Below are 21377 nucleotides of genomic sequence, written 5' to 3'. Positions count from 1 at the left end.
GTTAAATTTAGAATTAAAACATATAAAAATTAGCTTTAAAATTCCTTAAGAAGACCATTAGGAATTTTTACTTCAAATAAAATTCAAAAAATAAAATAACAACTTTGCCTATATGTTATCTTATCAGTTATTAATATTATCCTTAATTATTTTCAAAACAATTGATTTGTTCTAATTTTTCCAGATTTAAAAAAGTCAAATTTTTATTTAAAAAAATAATTAGGCATTAAATCTTCTTAAATTGTATATAAAAATATATTTTCTAAATTTAAAAAGGTACAAATTGTATCTAATTTTGTAAATTATATCATGTAAGTTATGTAATATTTAAATTAAGACATAAATAAAAAAAAAACATGATTGAAAAAAGTCTTTACTGTATTTTTGCATTTTTCTGCGAAATTTGGGTATTTACAAGATTTTGCGTCTATTCTGCATGTATTTTACAAGACATCTTATAAATTGCCAAAATACAAGATTTTGCATAGATTTTACACGTATTTTACAAGACATCTTATAAATTGCCAAAATACAAGATTTTGCATAGATTTTACATGTATTTTACAAGATTGTCTTTTGACCAAACATTTCAAAAGATTCGACCAAAAAAGTATCAAAATCTGACATGTAAGTTACAAAAAACTTTTTTCCGAGTACAATTGATTTGAAGCTTTTTTTTTCAATTGATTTTTCTCGATAAAAGTTCAAAGTCGAAAATGTAATAAAATCGACAAAGGAATTTATTAGGTATGCCATTTAAATGTTAAAATATGAATGCTATCAAATCAATTTTCTTTTCCTTTCAAAATTTTGGATGAAGTTCTTTGTTAAAGAGTGCGTGTTGAAGCCTAAAAAATGTTGTAATGACGTACATTTCATTTCATTTAGGCGCCAGATCATGGTTCTTGTTAGCAATAAATGTCGAATTTTGTGTGAAATTTTCCTACAATCGCACCCGAAGGAAAATGCACCACAAAATCCACATTGGATATAACCCAGAATACTCAACAATTGGGCATTTTGCCACAAAATTTGTACATCACAATTATTATAACTTCATTGGAGATGCTATACAATGCATCTGACGTCGTGACTGACATCCCACTTGTCTGTGTCTCGTCCAAATTTAACTCCTCTCTCTATCTAAATAAACGCAAATCAAAATCGCATTTCCTCTAAAATGAAAATTGCTCTGTTTGCAATTTTACTCCGCAAATTAAATTCAAATAAGTCCAGCACTTGAGACTGTTGCTCCTGAATTCCATCAATCACATTGTAACTTCTACACAGAAAACAATCTGAAAGCTGACATATTCCACTTGGATGCAATTTCCTGTACATAATTCACAAAAGGGTACGTTATGTTTTCAATTTCCATCATTAATTTATTCCGTCTCAAAGGAAATTCATCGTGTTAACGTCATCTGGGACATTAATGATTTTATGGCTTTGAATTTGAAAATTTATTATTATAAAACGGCACAGAAATAGCATGAGAAAGTATTGACAAATGATTGTGCGATCCTCTCTAATTTGCGGAATCTCCTCTGAAAGTGATTTATTTGCTTTATTTGCCACATTTAAAATTCTTATTAAATTGCCATTTGGTTGTGTTATAAAAAAGGAAAATTGTCGAGGTAAATATTTAGATAAAATAAAACCACAAAAGAGAATTAATTACTTTACGAGACCATATTTTGGCGATTTTTTATTTAATATCAAAATAAAATAAGAAAAAAAATTCAGGGATTTTGTTCAGATATTTCTGAATTATATACTTTTTTTTATATGGAATCCACATATACATATGAATGCTTCTTTTATAAACATTCGAATTTGCATGGAAATGAAACGACGTAACACCCAAAGAGAGCTACATCCTACGTCATTCAACATTACTATTATTATTCTAAATCCTAATATCTGTTATTGCTTCAGCAACAGAAGGGGCTCAACTTCTATGGTTGTGGTATGGGAAAACCCGAAAAATCCTATAAGACATAATTTTCCAATAAACTCTATAAATTGAACTCGAAAGAATAAAGAGAGAGTAATCGGATAAAGAAATGCATGATTAAAATTTTATAAAATGGAATCAAAACATAACGAATCAAGCCCTAAATTTATCTTCGGTATCAAATGACAATAGAAGCCAATATTGGTGTAAAATATGGATTAAAGGTTTGATTCTTAAAATCAATCCTATTTATTATTAAAATTACCTTATGACTTAAATATTGGTGCTATACATTTGAAATCTGGAAAAAAATCATGATTAACGAGAAATAGTGCCAAATGCAGGAAAATGTGTTTTTTAATGAGAACAAAAGGACTATGTATTTTTATGCCTAAAACGTCTAATGTTTAGCTGATTTTCTTTTCACAATTCAAATGTATAGCACCATAAAAATTTACAAAATTTATAAAAATAATTTAAGAAAATACTCTTTGTTAAAGAACTATTTTTTTTTCAAAAATACGTTATTAATATCATTCAGAATTCAATGATATTTCGGATTAAAAAAGGAAAAATAGAAAAAAAAAATGCAACTGAGGGTATATCTTACTGGCAATTATTCCCTATGAATTTTAAAACTTTCAATTAACAATTCTAGATAAGAAACGAAGCTATTTTTTGCATCATTCAAAGACAATTTATTTTTAAATTAAACACAAAGCTTATTATTCTTTTCCACAGATTAGCAATCACATTTCGAATTATTTTCCTTTTTTACACGATTCATTCTTTTTATTCTCTGTATAGAAGACTTCTCGCAATTAGGCTTTAATTTAAAATTAATTGCTTTTCTGTATGAAAGCTTCTTTCCTACAAGGAAATGCATTCTTTTCATTATTTTCTCTCTATTCTGCTTCATTACGTATGTATTACAGACACTCTTAATAAAAAGTTCTGGATTGCAATTTACTATCTCCAATTTGACGAGTCGGAAGAGAAATTTTTGTGTTGAAAATTCAGGATAAAATGCTTGGATATTCATGAGTACAATGAAGAACACTTGAGACATCACGGAGCAACTGATGTGAGAAAGTATGGCTACAAGATGAAAAAGCTCTACAAATATAGAGAGTAGGATTTTTATTAGAAAAATGACTCACCAAAAAAATTTTGTTCTTCCTGCTTTTGATGTTCATCGCCTACTAACTCCTTCTTCCTCGTCACACTTCACTAACACTAATTCAGTTTCTCAATCACACACACACTAATTCATTTGTAACGTCTTTAATGTTTCTTCATTTAATTCGTCATCTCCACACGGCCTTTCCTGACACGGCCACTACGCCGGGTGGCCACGACCCACGGCTTCATAAAATCTGCACTCGTTGTAGTTGCCTCTGGGCCTTCTCCATCATCAACACGCTTGACCTTGTATCTATCATTTCCTGAAACTTCCTCGATACGATAAGGTCCCAAAAACTTCTGCTTCAACTTCAAACCTCCTCCAAATTGCGTTCTTTTGATGACAACGAGATCTCCAACTTCATACTTCACGGCTTGCTTTCGCTTTGCATTAAATCCTCGACGATTCTCTTCCTGAATCTTCTCAATTTGACGCTTCGCAGACTCTCGTAGTTCATCACGCTTTTCGTTCAACTCCTTTCTGTACTCATCCTCCAGAATTTCAATCATTTTTTCATCTTCCGGACATCTCATCTTAACTCCAGTCATAAGTTCAAACGGCGTCATCTGTACACTGCGTTGGAATGAAGAGTTGATGAATCTCTGTGCTTTTCCAACGTATTTAAACCATTCTTCAGGTTTCTCAATCGCCAATTTTGCCAGCATAGGAATGATAATCCTGTGTATCCTTTCCACCTGACCATTTCCTCTTGAAACTCCTGTCGTCACATGATGCAATTCGATTCCTCGCGTGGAACAATAATCCTTGAATTGTCCCGAGGTGAACGCTGTTCCCCTATCGGCTATCACACGTCTTGGATCTCCCCACTCATCGCTAAGCAATGACAACTTCTTGATCGTCTCCTCTGTAGTTGTACTCTTCACTGGAAATATCCACACAAACTTTGAGAATGCATCTACGATTGTGAGAATATAATTGTACGACTTCCTTGTTGATGGCAGGGGCCCCAGATGGTCAATATGCCACGTATCCAGAGGCAAATCTCCCTTGGGTATCGGCTTCAATTCTCCCTCCATCTTCCCTGACTTCCTCTCCACCAAAATGCACTGTACACAATTTGTAAGGCATCTTCTCAGTTCTTCGTCTATCTTCGGAATGAAATACTGCTGCATCAATTTAGATTTCATCTTCCTCTCTCCAATGTGCCCAGTCAAATGGCACCTTCTCACAATATCCTCCTTCATCGCTTCCGGCACAACCAACAGCTTCTTATCATCACACATCTTATAGAGAATATCTCCTTCCAACGTAAAATCATCGTGTGGTCCAGCTTTAAGTGCATCTTTCACCGCTTTGATGTACGAATCCTGCATTTGGGCAGCTTGCATCCGACTCAACACTTCCGACGTGATTGTCAACACTTGGCATCGTGATAAAGCATCTACGTGCTGCATCCTCTCAGCTGGTCTATGCTCCGTCGTATATTCGTACTCACTCAATCTCAACACCCATTTTGCTACCCTTGGATCAATATCTTTCTTAGACAATGCCTGCTTCATCGCAGAGCAATCCGTCACCAACTTGAATTTTATACCCAGGAGGTATACACGGAATTTCGTCACAGTCTCCACCACAGCTAAGAATTCAAGAATATAGGAGTGATATGTTGACTCCTTACCTTGCGTCGTTCGGCTATAAAAGTGACATGGATGCATTGCGCCGTCATCTGGGGATCTCTGCATAAGAATTCCCGCCAATCCATCTTTGCTAGCATCTGTATGCACTTCCGTCTCAGCTTCAGGATCGTAAATGCGAAGAACAGGGGCCTCGCACAACGCTTTCTTTAGTGCCTCAAATGCACTCACTTCATTTTCTCCAAACACAAAATCACTATCCTTCTTCAGCAGCGTCGTCAATGGTTTAGCAATTCTCGCAAAACCTTGAATGAATCTTCTAAAATAATTTGCCATCCCATGAAATCTTTGGAGTTCCTTCACAGTTTTGGGTTGAGGAAACTTCATCACAGCTTCAACTTTACTCGGGGAAGGAGCAATCTGCCCTTCAGATACCTCATAGCCCAAATATTCAACTTTCCTCTTCAAAAAGTGGCATTTCTTCCAATTGAACTGAAGTCCAGCTTTCTCAGCTACAGACATCACTAATCTCAATGACTCCAATCCCTTCGCTTCGTCTTCAGATGGAATAATCAAATCGTCCACGAATGCCAACACAATCCCTTTATTAATCAGTTCACGAAACACGGCACTGATAAATCGTCCAAAGCTTGATGGACTAAGACACAGTCCAAATGGCGTCTTCAAGAACTCATATTGGCCCTCATGAGTCACGAACGCGGTAAACTTTTGGCTTTCTTCCTGCACCGGTACGTGGAAATATGAATTCTTCAAATCAAGCGTCGTGAATACCTTCGCACCCACCAGTCTATCAATTTGATCGTCTATCAACGGCATGGGGTATCGATCACGCTCTACACGGCTATTCAACTCACGATAGTCTATGCAAAGCCGATACGAACCATCCTTCTTTTTAGCAAGTGTCACTGGACTTGCATATTCACTGACCGAGGGCTTCACAATTCCTTCCTCGATCCACTCACGCACCTGCTTCTCAATGCATCTCTTCTCCAATGGTGCAAATCGTCGTGGTCGGCTAATCACTGGTGTGTCATCGTGCAATTTAATCACAGTTTTGACACCAACATTCTCAGGCGTTTGAGGATCATATTTTTCAATCAAGCTCTCAATTTGACCTTTGTACACCGCTGGGCAATCAATCTCATCATTATCCCCTTGGATTTGCAAGAGCCAACCATCACCCTCAACTGATCTTTCATCGTGTGAATCCTCCGTCGTCACGCCCTCTTCTTCTGTACTTTCATCTTCATCTGACAACTCCAATGGAGAGATACTCACCCTCCCACGATCAATGCGATGATTTACCGTCATCAGGAAATCTGTACCCAATAGCAACTGCGCTGAAATGGCTTCCTTCGGAGCAATGTGGAACATCTGTTTGTATTTGTGACCATCTACGGTAAAGTCCAGCACAACTTTTCCCTTCGAATTTTTCACACCACCTCCAAAGCCATGAATCCTCATCGTCGTTGGTTTAACCGTCAATTTTGGAGTACGAATCTTTCCCCAAAAATCATCACGTATCACGCAAATCTCACTGCCAGTATCAACGAGAGTTGACACTTTCACATCATTGATGGACACTTCCACCTGAAAATCATCTTTACCCTGGACGTGCATAACATTCACTGTTGTGTCCTTCTTCTTCTCATCTTTCTTCTTTTTATCGTCCTTTGACTTCTTCGTACAATCGTGTGAGCTATGCCCAAACTCTCCGCAGCTAAAACACTTTCTTCCACGCTGTTTGTCAGGACACTCATCACTCTTATGCCCTCTTTCTCCACAATTGTAGCATCGTACGTCTTTCACATCTTTTCCGTCTTTCTTCTCATTCTTTTTCTCACCTGAATGCTTCGTCTTACTCTTTTGAGATTTCTCCTTCTGTCTCTCGTACCTCTCGAGCTTCTCTTTGAGTTCCCGAATTGAATCAGCTTCATACAAATTCACTTTCTCCATCGCGTCACCAGGAACTCCATCACAAATGTACTCAATTATGGCTGAATCTCTCAAATTGCCCATCTTACCGATCCGCTGCATTTCGTACACGTAGTCGAGATAACTCTCGTCATTCTTCTTCGTCCTTCCCGCAAGTCTTCTATGAATTTCAGCTTCATTCACCTTTCTGCCGAATTCCTCCAGCAGCATCTTCTTCAATGTGCGCCACGATTTCACACTCTTCTCTGCGAAAATGAAATTCTTTGCGGTTCCCTTTAGCATCTTTCGACAAATAAGAATCTTCTGTTGGGATGTCCAGCCAGCCATGTCGGCTACATCCTCAAATTCACTCATCCACATCCTCACATCTTGCTTCTTACTTCCGCTAAATTCTTCCAAACTTCCTTCAATGTCCCGGAAATTGAACGTCTTGATTTCCGTGACTCGTCTTCGTCTTGCACTTCTTGTTGATTCACCCGAAAGCGAATCATCATCATCATCATCTGAGGATTGCCCATTGCGTCTCTGGGACTTACGCGTCTTCGTCAGATTTCTCTTTGTGCACTCTTCCTGCAGTGTGCACCGCGTCAAATGATCCATCAACCACTTAAACGTCGTCATTTTGTTTGATTTTTCTCGCAAAATCATTCAATTCACGTCTATTCCACAAAATTGTGTCTATTGTTTGTTTTGCTTTTCGCAAACGTCAATGTCAGCACCGCGACACACGCGCCACTCACACTCTACCGGCAAACACTCGCGACACTGCGCTACTTCGCTACTTTCGCACTCGCGCCAATCGTCCACCAGCGGCAAATAGTCGCACTACACTTTTCGCCCAAATGGGGCACTCGGGCTCCAATGGCGGACGCGTCTTTTCTACACAGTTTTTTCGCGAATTTCACCGCACTTTCACAATCTTCGTCTTTAATGGCTATAGGGAAGTCCTATTGTCCATCCCGGTTGAGCCCCCATATAGAGAGTAGGATTTTTACTTAGAAAAATGACTCACCAAAAAATTTTGTTCTCTCTGCTTTTGATGTTCATCGCCTACTAACTCCTTCTTCCTCGTCACACTTCACTAACACTAATTCAGTTTCTCAATCACACACACACTAATTCATTTGTAACGTCTTTAATGTTTCTTCATTTAATTCGTCATCTCCACACAAATATTTCCCCAATTTCCCAAAGTGAATCGTGCGCATTTCGTGTAGTTGGGACACAAGGAAATAACTCTCATTGCCACACTGTGCAGCCTCGAGGCATTGGGGAGTCAAAAGGCGAGAAATTAATTCCACTATACCCACTGGTCATTCATGGTTATCCTTCTCCTCGATAGACGTGTCCTTTCAATATAATAGACAAAACATTGAAGAGAAAGGAAATCCATCTTATGGCGAGAAATAAACTAATACATAGTTTGTGGTCAAAGTGGTCTCTTGATAGTACTTCATAATTCATCACAAACTGTGGAGGACATTTAATTAATCCAAAAACAAACCAAAGTTGGTAAAATAATAAATATTATAAGAACGTTTCGTAATAATTGAGACGCAAGAGGAAATCTTTATTGACTAGTTGAAGAAAATATGCGTAGATACTAAATATAAGAATTTCCGGGACGGTAAGCTGTGTAGCGAATCAAACCGCAATTTTTCACTGTTGAGTATTTTCTTAAGTACACCGCTGAAAAGTTAATAATATTTGTGTAAACAAAGAGATGTAAAACAGTCAATATCTCACCAAAGATGAGAGTTTTTTCCGGGAAGAGAAACTACAAAGTAAACACAAGTGAATTTGCAAAAAAAATAATTAACAAAATACTGCGTCTATTATAAAAAAGTACCAAAATATAGTTTAATCGATTAATTAATAAAAAGAATTTAGAATAAGAATTTTTTTCTGTGATCAAGACTGAAAGAAAATTATTGGAAACTTATTTGACGTATGTAAAAGGAGTTTACACATCTTTAAACGATTTCTTATTATTTTTTGAATATTAAATCGATTCCCATTGCTTCCTCAAAGGAAAGGATTTTTTCATACAAAAACAGGTAAGCTCCTTTCATGACGAGACATCTATTTATATCACTTAAATAACATTCCTCTTTAGGTGAATAATCGATAGGCTATAGTGTAGTATAATCTATTCAAATACTTATAGGCTTATGTTGTAGCTTTAACTTGTTAGGTAACGTAATCACACAAAATACCTTCTTGAATCCATTGTGGGTAAGTTGTTGTGGATTCACTCTCTCGATGCAATAACCACAATGATTTTCACTTTATCCCATACACAATAAAACGGCTGACACACCAGAAACCAATTGCGGAGGCCAGCAAGAAAATTTAACCCTTGTCTGTCAGTAAATACCGTCAAATGGTGTGAATTGGGGTGGACTAGCTTCTAAAATAAATTCCAACAATTTATAAAATTTAGAATAAAAATTAATTATAAATAAAAGAGATTAGGAGGGCGATCCCTGTCAAGTATTTATTAAATTAACAGACTATTTCGAACAAAATTAGTTCTTGTATCATAACTTTGAGCTTTTAAGAAGGTTGTTCTAACCAATTATATTCAAAAATGTCGCATTAACAAACTCTAAAACTTCGTGCTTACGATATTTATGCTTCAATCTTCACAAAGCTGTAGCCTTGAGAGATTATATGTATTTAAACTTTAGTTTTTCGTGAAAGTTCTTGCAGGTATTGTGTTTTGTTTTCCTTAACCCTATTTGACGGTATGTCAAGAAGCTAGGAAAAGTTGACGACAAGAAATAACGAAAACTTAGAGAAGGAAGGGGTTGGTTTTCAAAAAGGATTCAACAAATTGAAATTGATTGAACGCTCATCTCGAGACTTTCGAAAGTTTTTCGATCAGTAGCACTTTAATGTGAGTGGGGGGTGGGAGGTTTCTCATGTGGTGATTGAGAGTTTAAATCATTCATAAATGCCTTGGCTAAAAATAGGGCTTTTTTGTGCGCCATCATGGATATAGAAAGGTATTTAGATGGGGGATACCTCTACTTTTACCTGCAATATGATGCTGGCACTTTTGAGAGCCCCTTGTGGGCTTTTCATCTGCAAAAAAACAACGTGTATGTTGGATAAAGGAGGGATAAAAGCCCTGCTGTATTTCAATTTTCAATACACCTCACCCACATGGTAAGAGGTGAGAGGCAGAGTAAAAGAGCGAACTTTGTGCGAATTTTAAATGAAAATTGACTAAACGACTCTGTATAAGAAACTTCCACATTAATCGCAAATCCTCATGAGTATGCAAAATTTTTGCCTTACAATCTTTGTCACAATCTATACATAAACATAATTTCGTGCCTTTTCATTTGCAAAAGCGAGGGCTTTTGTGCTTTTTCTGCTCATCTTCGTGTTTCCTCATGGTGGTGCTGCAATTACTCAGAAATATAATCAAAAGCTCTATCTCCCAAAATTACTTCAATTTGAAACAAAAGGTCGTATGTTACATGTAAAATGGTAAAAAGCTGACAAATGACTCGAAGGCAACATATCATTAGTATGGTTTTCATCCCATTACAACATTCGCGAAACAAGTAAATTGCATTTTCTTGATGGCACTGAGTTAGCATAAACTGCTGGTAACAATGAAAATAGTTAAAATAAGTTTCACTTCTCATGATGAATTCTATTTGGCTCTCCAGTATATTATGTAGAATAGTTTTATTTATTTTTTGTGTTTGTGTTTTTGCATTTTGTTGAAATTCAACATTCTTAAAGAAGTTTAAGCAAATACTATGTATTGATTTTAAATTGTTCTATCGTTCATTTAATTAATATTCTTCTACTAATTTGATTTCCATCAATTTGCAACTCAAAATTAATTAAATATCTTCCTTTGTGATCTCTAACTATTCAATAAGAATTTATGTACGAAAATTCCATACTTCCGAGTGGATTAGTATGTTTTTGTTATGAGAACACACTGAATCATACCCGAATATCCAAGAACATGATATCTCCAAATTATGCCATTTACATCGTTCAATACGAAGCAGAGCAAAAAAGAAAAAGTCTTCTTCAAAGGCTAAAAAATCACTACATGTCTACCAAAAAAAATCAATAAGTTACCCTACAAGAAGATCTCCTAATAAAAACCAATGTAGCGGGAAAAAAAGGGAAACTGATGATGAAAAGCAACTATGAGAAAAATCAACGTGGTTTCAATTTTCCACTCAAAAAATTTGCACATGTGTGTCTCGAAATGCGCAGCTGATACAGAGATTTTCAATCCATGTGTTTGCTGGATTATGCAAATTATTCTCGCCAATACCCTGACTGTGCAGAATTCCACTGAAGGCGCCCGATTCAAGCTTTAAGTCTAAATTCCATTCATTCGCATGTCAATCCCTCATTGCTGAATAATGAGAAAGTGCCGGAAGTAAAGGGAAAATCCTGGAAAATCTGCTATATGTCTCCGTAATTGATAAATGGGCCTCTTTTAAGTTTAGATTTAATTGTAATTGAAAAATTTGTAGAATCTCTTAAGATAAATAAATTAATTTCCTTTCCAAAAAAAACTACAACCATTCAATAAATAAGAAAACTCTTCAAGAAATTATTTTTCTACATCCTAAAGTGAAAAAAAAAAGGAATTTCCATTTAAATTCCAAAACACCCCGAAAAGTTTCCCGAAAAACATCCCCAAGATAAAACAATTTTCACTTCTTTGATGACTTTTTGTGGCTACAGACCGCAACTGTGCAATTTCATCTTGTTTTTTCCTTTGAAATAACATCATTAGGATAATTTTTTTCCACCAGAGTGTTAAGAAAGCTGTGTCGCTCACTGTGGGAGGAATACAACGACAAAAAAAGGAAGTTAAATTGCCACAAGACAAAAATAAAAAAGAGAAGAGAAATGAGATTTCCGGAGTTGATATAAGAAATCTTTCATAGGGGTGTGGGAGATTTATAATGTAAACAGAGCCCCCGTGGGGTGAGAGGACAAGGTCAGTCTGTGGCGTTAGAGGTTTTTGTGGGTGAGATTTTCTCATGCAGAACAAAACTGTACTCAAACAAAGAGAAAGAAGAGAAGGGAATGAGAGAATAGAACTATAGAGTAGAGATTTAACAAGTGGAAAGCTCGGATAAGAGCTTAATTTCTACTCAGGGCAATGGAAAGCACTTTAGGTCTACTTTTCTCTAAGAACGTGACACTGAAAACCTTCCACTTCTTGTCTTATCCAGGGTAATTTTCATCTTTATTTGATAAATCTGAGAAAAAAAGCCAAAGCATGGATTTTCATCAAAGATGTTTTGCTGACAAAATTGTTTATCTTATAAAATATCTTTCCTAGTTCTTTCTCATGAAACATATTTATATATATAAGAAGACGAAACACGTAGGTACATAACTTATGCGTTTTATAAATTTTTATCCGGATTTCCTCATTGAATTTATAAATGTTCTTTGATGACTTTAAGCGTATAAAAATGGCATAAAAGCTTTTCTTTCACAAAAATCGAAAGGATTTTGGTTAGAGAGTTTTAAAACTTCTTATACGTGACATTTCAAAAATTTTTGTGCCAGGAGTGACTTTTTTGACAATATTTAGTCTTTAGAAAAAACTTCAAAAAAAATCCTTGGGAAAATCAATATAGGTTAAAAAGGAATAGTGAAGAAAGTACAGGATGAGATTCTTTTGTAATTTGTAAGAAATCCTTATTAAAAATACAAATTATGAATTTGTTTCACTTTGTAAAAGCAAGTATAGAAGCATAAAAAATGCCACAAGCATAATTTCCAGTGAAAATTATTTTTCTTTGAGAAATACGTCCAAATGAAAAAACTTTCAATGCGTTTCAACTTTCATGTCTAATTAGTGAAATAATTTTCAGAAATTACCCAGAAAACTTCATAAGAAATATGAAATCATGCTTCTTATAATTATTTCGTTTTGCTCGACTGCTTAACCAAATGATTTCTTAGAATTTATATAATCTTAAATGACCAGAAATATGGAAATTCCCCCATAAAGAGTTCTTTAAAATGAATTTCACGAATGCATTTGACTCCTATATTCTCTTAGGGTTCAATTTCAAAGTAATTCCAGGGAATAAGGAAATTACTCTTACAACCAATAATGGAGAGGACTTATCTTCAACACGAGGAAACTCTCTTTCATTATGGTAAGAAAATATCCCATCAAACTCAATTGACAATCCTTAAGTTTCGATGATGAAAGAAGATTCTAAATTGCCCGATCAGAAGTACAAGAAAACGACTTTATTCAACAATTTACACGGATAGCAAATTAAGCTCAAAGCAAAAGAGGCAATTTTTTTTTGAAAGAAATGAGGCAATATGCGGACACGGTGTAAAATATGTAGTGTTTATAGGTTCATTAAATTTCGTATAATGTGCTTATCTAATGTTAAGAAAAACCGCGGAAAATGAGGATGAAAATATGTTCAAAAGAACATTTATTGATTCTGCCGGGAGCTTAATTGGATTCTAAAATATCGTTCTTTTTATGTTTCACTATTAAGTACTATTTTTATGCACCTATTTTGCCATAATTTCATACTGTTTGTTGATGTTTGAGATTTTTTCGGGGCACGCGAGAAATCTCTGCAGGATGTAAAGATAACACAACCAAAAATTCGAAATAAATAATTTTATTTATAAAAAGTTACACCTGCATGTAAAATTTACATCACATACATGTTTATTGGATGACGCATTTTAGTATCTTAAAACGATGTATGTATGCTTACATAAGATAATCTCTTATGTACATAGAAATAAATTTACAAAATGTGATTTTCAATAAACTCTTGTTGACTTTTATTGAATGAAATGCATTATTTCAGCACTATGAACTAAAGTGCAATCAATGTTATTGATAGGATGCACTTTTGCAAACTTCTAAATGTTCCATGTGGTGTAGAGATTGCAATTTGTAATAGCTTTTTACCCATTAATTGATTATGAATTATAGCGGTTTCGTGCTACTACTTAATGCATGATTGCCGCACTATATGCAATCCAATTTGTTCTTCCTTATAAATATAGGATGAAGCTGCCAAAATAGTTCAAAAAGTTCTTTCTATGAATTATAGAGAATTTCTCTGCTTTAATTTGGAATCCGTTGCAACATTGAATCATGTCTCAAATAAAATATTGACTCTCTAACCGAGAAAGGAGTAAAAAGAAAAGGATAAATGCAAGAAGTGCTGGTAATAACAGCTTTTAGTTGAGATATATTGAGAAACTTGCTATGCATTACATAAACTCAAACATAAAGTGCAATATGTTCTCTCATGGAAACGTACAGTGTCAGTGTCAATGAGAAATCTAAAATGTAATTGAGCGAATTGAGCTCAATATTTCTTCCGTTCCAACATTCACTTCAAAACCAAAGTTCCACCAATCTGTTTGCAGATTTATTAGACATAAGAAATAAAAAGGAATCTGTTAAGGATTTCTCTGTCGGAAAAGAAAAAATGGTGAATAGTCTTGATGTTTTTGTTCCATTTCTTTGCATTGTCAATGTATTTTAATTTCAGTAATTATCAAATGCATATTTTAATGTTTTCTTGCACTGTACATAAATTCACACAAAAAGTTTTTTTTGTGAATTTCCCGAATTTTTAGACAATAGTAAAAGTTGCATTCCCTTTTTTTGTTAATATTTCAAAAGCAGTTCGCGGTACAAAGAAAAGAATTATGTTGGTGGTAAGAATCAAAAGGAGGAGAGTGATGTATGTTGTGAGTACACAGGGTGACGCTCTTATCTCTGTCAGGAATATTCTAAAAAAAGAACTTTGCTATTTTTATTTAAAACCTTTTCTAATCGAGGATTTTCGATAATAGGTCGGTATTCAGCGATCAAGAAATCCTTGAAATCGTTGAAATTTCAGGACGTATTTTCCAAGGAATTTTTGATCGCTTAATACCCTTTATGTATTCGAGTATTAAGCAAATAAGAAAGTAAATAGTTTCCTTCAAAAATGTACCACCCTGTAAATGTGAATCGAGACAGAAACTTCGTGAGTCAAAAATTTCTTGTCTCAAGGCATTTACACGAAATGTAGGTAGAAGGAAAAGCTGTTTTTCCTATTTTATGCAAAAGTTTCAGATACGTTTTGACGTATTCTTACACATTGCAATTTTACGGTTGAAGGAATTTTCTTAAAATTTCTAGAAGAATACACAAAATATCTGTTTTTGTCATAATTACAGTGAAATGCGGAAAATATTCCTTTATTAAGAATATTTTTATAAATATTTTGAAAGTAACTTTTATTTTTGTAAAACTATCCCGTTTCAATGCTTTTCAGTAAATATATATTGCATACATATAATGCAATTTTTTGCAAATAGAATGAAAAAGATAGGAGGGCTAATACAATTTTCACAAAGGAAGAATACATAAGTTTACAAACCACAATCTGCTGTGTGTGGACCATGTGATTCCACAGGAAACCCAGCAAGAAGCATTCAAATTAGTTGTCACATATGTTCACAGATGAATTTACATAAAGTAAAGTGTATTCTGTTTGTTAATTTAATTTGTTTTAAGCTCCTCTTTACATTTATAATGTACTTATGTCCATTTCAAAGAAGGGTACCTTTTCATGCCTATTTAAATGTTGGGAGTGTGTATTACAGAAGTGCTTTAATTTCTGTGAAATAAAACCAACTTTCACAGAAACTTTTCCTATAAGAGTACTAAAAGCTTTAACGAAAGTTTACGTAAGTACTGAAAAATTATTAATTAATTGTGCAATTTATTACGTCAAAAAGGACCATCTACGTAATATTTTTCTCACAAATGAATAGCAAAAAAAAAACGATTGGTGATAATTAATTACTAATTTATCGATGGTATAGAAAATTGGAAAATTTATTAGCAAACTCTACATGCTTATAATTTATTGTCTTTTCATGTGGATGTCCTATATTTTGGGCGTGATAATTTATCATAAAATTTAGCAGCATCTCTGCGTGAGGAGCTTTATTGCCACCGCTTCCGTTTTACACCAGAGATGGGCGGGAGATTGGAAAGCAAAATTATTCTAGATGATTTGGCATATTAAAACAATATTGTATGGTTTAAAAAATTTGCATAAATACTTTATTTTCCATCTATAGAAAATTCATGTCTTCGCACGATGTGATATGAATTTTTTAACATGTTTGGGAATTCTCACTTTTTTTTTCCTTTTTCTTCATCTTCGGTCTATTTTCCTTTCACATTTGTGTCGATTTTTCCTGCCTCCTTGTAGGCAAGGTGTCTTTGGTGGTTCATTTACAGGTGTTTGACTCTCATGATGTGATGACTTTTCCTAGAAATTCACTTTTTAGGGCGAAAATTGGGGGCGTTGAATTTGGCAATAAATGAACTAGTAAAGAAGCCCCATTAGGAGGCAATCATCGTTTGTGGGAAATTTATTACCCTCCATCAATGTACTCACAGCAAGGAAAATGTTTTTTCTCCAATTTTCAACGGTTATTTGATGAGTACAAAACTTTTAATGCCTAATGGTTTATTGAGTTTGAAAGGAGAACTTGAAAATCAAATCAAAATGTTTATCCTGCTGTATGCTGTGCATTACATACAAATTTTCACAAAATTGCTCACTTGAGAAGTTCGACACGAAGGCAAACGTTACTGCCAGACTGATCGAACTTTTAACACTTTACGAGAAAATTAAATTATATCAGGATCAAGAGTTTAAAATGGGTAGAAGAAAATTTGGAAAATTTTACACTTTGCCTTAAACTTTTCTTTGGTTTTTGATTCATTTATTTTTGTGTATAATCTCCACCCTTTTCTTCGAAGTCTCGTAGATTGTTTTAAAGCCCATAAATTCTTTTTATTACACTCTAATAAAAAAGTTTTCCAACATTTACCGATGATGGATGTTAATTTTCATTTGAAGTAACCGTTAGAGCTTTAAAGCTCATAAAAGTTTACAAACCGCAAACCATTAATGGAGAAAGTGTTCGATTAAAATTTCTGCACATTTTGTATAGCTGAGTAAAGCCTACATAGTAGAGACCGAAGTCGATGGACTTTTCGTCGACGACGACTTGATGCAAAGTTTGTATCGACTTCGACGACTAAGTTGAGTTAGTCAGTCGAGAATAAGTCGACGACGACTCAAGGACTTAGTCGACTTATATGTAGGTACAGGAAAATTACAGAAAAATTCTTATACAGAGCACTACAAGCATCAAGTCTGTAGTTGTTAAGAATTGTTTTACTAAATTATAGTCACCAAATTGTTTTCTCTTATGAATTTTCCATTAAATATTGAACATTAAATATTTTTTGAAGTTTTCAATAGTAAAATTTAAAAAATCTATTAAATTATTAAATTAACTATTACCTAATTATTATTAAGGGAGGTCTCTTTTGTGAGCTGGTGAAATTAAATGTTTTTTTATTTTTCTTTGGGTTTTTCTTAAACTTGATTTTCAAGTGTTGGCCACATTTAAAGACTTATTATTGAAGAGTAAGAAATTCACTTTCCGGCATCTTAAGAGCCAGGCCAGCTTGTAAAAAGCAAATTTCAGAGGAAATACCAATGCAGATTTTGGTGTACCAGAATTGTGAATTTCTATTCTGGGATTGAGAAAAGTGGAAAAATGTGACTTTTACTTGGCTTTGCCTAAGCAGACTGTCTGCAGACAAAATCCTGGTTATAATAAGATATTCTGGATTTTGTCGGCAGACAAAATCCAGGTTATATTAAGATATTCTGGATTTTGTCGGCAGACAAAATCCAGGTTATATTAAGATATTCTGGATTTTGTCGGCAGACAAAATCCTGGTTATAATAAGATATTCTGGATTTTGTCGGCAGACAAAATCCAGGTTATAATAAGATATTCTGGATTTTGTCGGCAGACAAAATCCTGGTTATAATAAGATATTCTGGATTTTGTCGGCAGACAAAATCCAGGCTAGAATAAGATATTCTGGATTTTGTCGGCAGACAAAATCCTGGTTAGAATAAGATATTCTGGATTTTGTCGGCAGACAAAATCCTGGTTATAATAAGATATTCTGGATTTTGTCGGCAGACAAAATCCAGGTTATATTAAGATATTCTGGATTTTGTCGGCAGACAAAATCATGGTTATAATAAGATATGCTGGATTTTGTCGGCAGACAAAATCCAGGTTATATTAAGATATTCTGGATTTTGTCGGCAGACAAAATCCAGGTTATATTAAGATATTCTGGATTTTGTCGGCAGACAAAATCCTGGTTATAATAAGATATTCTGGATTTTGTCGGCAGACAAAATCCTGGTTATATTAAGATATTCTGGATTTTGTCGGCAGACAAAATCATGGTTATAATAAGATATGCTGGATTTTGTCGGCAGACAAAATCCAGGTTATATTAAGATATTCTGGATTTTGTCGGCAGACAAAATCCTGGTTATAATAAGATATTCTGGATTTTGTCGGCAGACAAAATCCAGGTTATAATAAGATATTCTGGATTTTGTCGGCAGACAAAATCCTGGTTATAATAAGATATTCTGGATTTTGTCGGCAGACAAAATCCTGGTTATAATAAGATATTCTGGATTTTGTCGGCAGACAAAATCCTGGTTATAATAAGATATTCTGGATTTTGTCGGCAGACAAAATCCTGGTTATATTAAGATATTCTGGATTTTGTCGGCAGACGAAATCCTGGTTAGAATAAGATATTCTGGATTTTGTCGGCAGACAAAATCCTGGTTATAATAAGATATTCTGGATTTTGTCGGCAGACAAAATCCAGGTTATATTAAGATATTCTGGATTTTGTCGGCAGACAAAATCCAGGCTAGAATAAGATATTCTGGATTTTGTCGGCAGACAAAATCCTGGTTATAATAAGATATTCTGGATTTTGTCGGCAGACAAAATCCTGGTTATAATAAGATATTCTGGATTTTGTCGGCAGACAAAATCCAGGTTATATTAAGATATTCTGGATTTTGTCGGCAGACAAAATCCTGGTTATAATAAGATATTCTGGATTTTGTCGGCAGACAAAATCCAGGCTAGAATAAGATATTTTGGATTTTGTCGGCAGACAAAATCCTGGTTAGAATAAGATATTGTTACGAGATTGGGGCACCGTCAGGACGATCAGGACATTAGGGGCGAAATCCATAACACAACTTTTCTATCGCGTTCACATTTATTTGGCAGGCACTGTCCAACGGTCATTCCATTCAAATTCTTTGTCCATTCGCGCCGTCTCACTCGCCAAACGCCGGAAGGGCGTAAATTACTGAGAGGCGACTTACGTGCGTGCGTGACTGACAGGGCTTCACTGGGGCCTCCACATGAGGTAGAAGGGCTCCCTTTCCTTCGGCGTGGCGTCTATGGGGCGTCGAGGGGACGTAACCCTCGAAATACCACGCGGGCGCGTCCGGGCGTTGTCAGTGGCCAGTAGAAATGCTCCAAAGTCGGGCCAGGAGAGCTGGTGGCCAGGCGACGCATCTCCGTGGGGAGTGCCAGGTCGCACGGGGGCGCTTCCATCACTCGGTGGCAGAATAGGACGTCCAGAAGGCGTACGATGAGCGTCGGTTGGGACGTCGTAGCAGTGCCTCGTAGACGCCGGGAGTTTGAGGCATCTCCACGGCGGACAGACGCATTGGGGGCGTCGGGGGGAAGGAATAGGGTCCTTTTCCATGGGTACAAAGCACGGGGGCGCTTCACAGCCCCCCACAGTGGCACACACGGCACGGCAATTGTGTACTCGGCACTCTCACTTGGCACAAAGAGACACCGTTTTGCATGGTGCGCTCTTTTATCGCCAATCCCTACTTCTCACATCCAACAGGAACCGTTGGGACTTTGGTGCCTCACGTAACAATATTCTGGATTTTGTCGGCAGACAAAATCCTGGTTATAATAAGATATTCTGGATTTTGTCGGCAGACAAAATCCAGGTTATATTAAGATATTCTGGATTTTGTCGGCAGACAAAATCCTGGTTAGAATAAGATATTCTGGATTTTGTCGGCAGACAAAATCCTGGTTATAATAAGATATTCTGGATTTTGTCGGCAGACAAAATCCTGGTTATAATAAGATATTCAAAATATAGGTTATATTAGGATATTCAAAATATAACCTGGATTTAATCGGCAGACTGTCTGCCGACAAAATCCAGGTTATATTAGGATATTCAAAATTATATTATATTTTTAGTTATTTTTAGTTTTTCCATGCATTAAAAAAAAACTACAGTGGGACCCCAGTACAACGACCACTCAGATGTCTCTTTACACTCATTATTTTCAATGCGCGAGAGTAGCTCAATCAAGTGGTCGTTGTACTGTAATAATAATTATAATTTATATAAAATGATCAAATTATTTATTATTTTTTGAGTACTAGTCGACTACGACGACTTACGACTAGTCGATAAAATTAATCAACGACGACGACTCAAGAAAATCCATCGACTAGTCACTAGTCGCGACTTCAACTCGACTAACTTCGGTCTCTACTACATAGAACGTTCTTCGCGTTCTTCTAACACTTTAACGCTTTAACTTTCCCACTGTAGTGAGTTGGTCAGTAATTTAATACATATTAAATAAAATCATGAATAGTTAATTTATAAAAATCACGCAAAGCCAAAGTTAACAAAATGTGTAAAAGAATAAAAAAGTACATATATACTGTGGAGGTGTATTCCGTACAGATTTTCAGTTAAATCGATTTATGCAGCCACTAAGCCACTTCATATAAAAAGTAGTTGATGCTTTTTTTTGTTCTTTTGTGGAATACCAACTAATAAACAAAAACTGAGAATTTCCTACTTTTTAAAATAAATTCCCTAAATAGGATGATTAAAAAATGGCTTGCTCTACTTGAAAGTACATAGAGTTTGTTAAGTAATGAAGAGCCATGCACGTCATAGCTAAATGATTAATCTGCTTACTTTATAAATTATTATTTTGAGAGGAAGAGTGCTTTTTCAGTCCGCCACAGCTTTTGCTCACATCTGTTTTTTTGTCATTAAAGCTTGTGGAGAGGAAAATTTCTAATGCTCTTTTGGCTACAGATGAAAATTTTCCAATTTTCCAAAGGCCATTTATTGAAAGATTCTCCCATTTTCTCCTCTTTCTGGAATATTAATGAGTCTGAAAGTCTTTGCGTTGAATTTAAAGTAGCTTTTCTGGCTTTAACACTTTACCACTTCCAAAGAAGTCTTTCGTTCAGCAACCCCTTTAAATTTATTCTGTTTATCGGGTTCTATGACTAATTACTTAAATGGTAATTTAAATTGCAAATCAGTGAAAATATGTATATTTAAATTATCTTAATTAATTAAAAGAAATTCCAAGAAAATTCGCCGAGTAATCCTTCGGGAAGCAACTTCTAATAAATTGAATACAATTTATGAATGAATTCTCCAATAGGAATTTTCCCCTCTTTTAGTGTGTCTATGCGCAAAAATTTTCTAGCAGTTTTATAGAGAGGGGAAATATATTATGAATTTTTTGTCGTTCATTTTTTAATGCTTTTTTTTCAATTAATACTAAATAATACCTAATAAATGCTCTGAATAAATTGTAAAATTAATTAATTGTTAAATATTTAAATAATTGGGATCAATTGATGATAAAAAGTTTTTTTCTGCAAACGCAGAATGTACCAAATAATAAATTTT

At 35.0% G+C, this 21377-nt stretch overlaps 1 protein-coding gene across 1 annotated transcript in view; it reads right to left on the bottom strand.

Moving 5' to 3' along the window:
- The window catches only part of LOC129789960 (pupal cuticle protein), a 1201887-nt gene that overhangs the window by 25149 nt on the left and 1155361 nt on the right, over positions 1-21377 (bottom strand). The gene's annotated exons all lie outside the window — the stretch shown is intronic.

The sequence above is a fragment of the Lutzomyia longipalpis genome, chromosome 2, assembly GCF_024334085.1.
Source record: "Lutzomyia longipalpis isolate SR_M1_2022 chromosome 2, ASM2433408v1".
Lineage (NCBI taxonomy): Eukaryota > Metazoa > Arthropoda > Insecta > Diptera > Psychodidae > Lutzomyia > Lutzomyia longipalpis.
The sequence above is the reverse complement of the archived record's forward strand: the minus strand, read 5'-3'. Positions and strand labels throughout refer to the sequence as shown.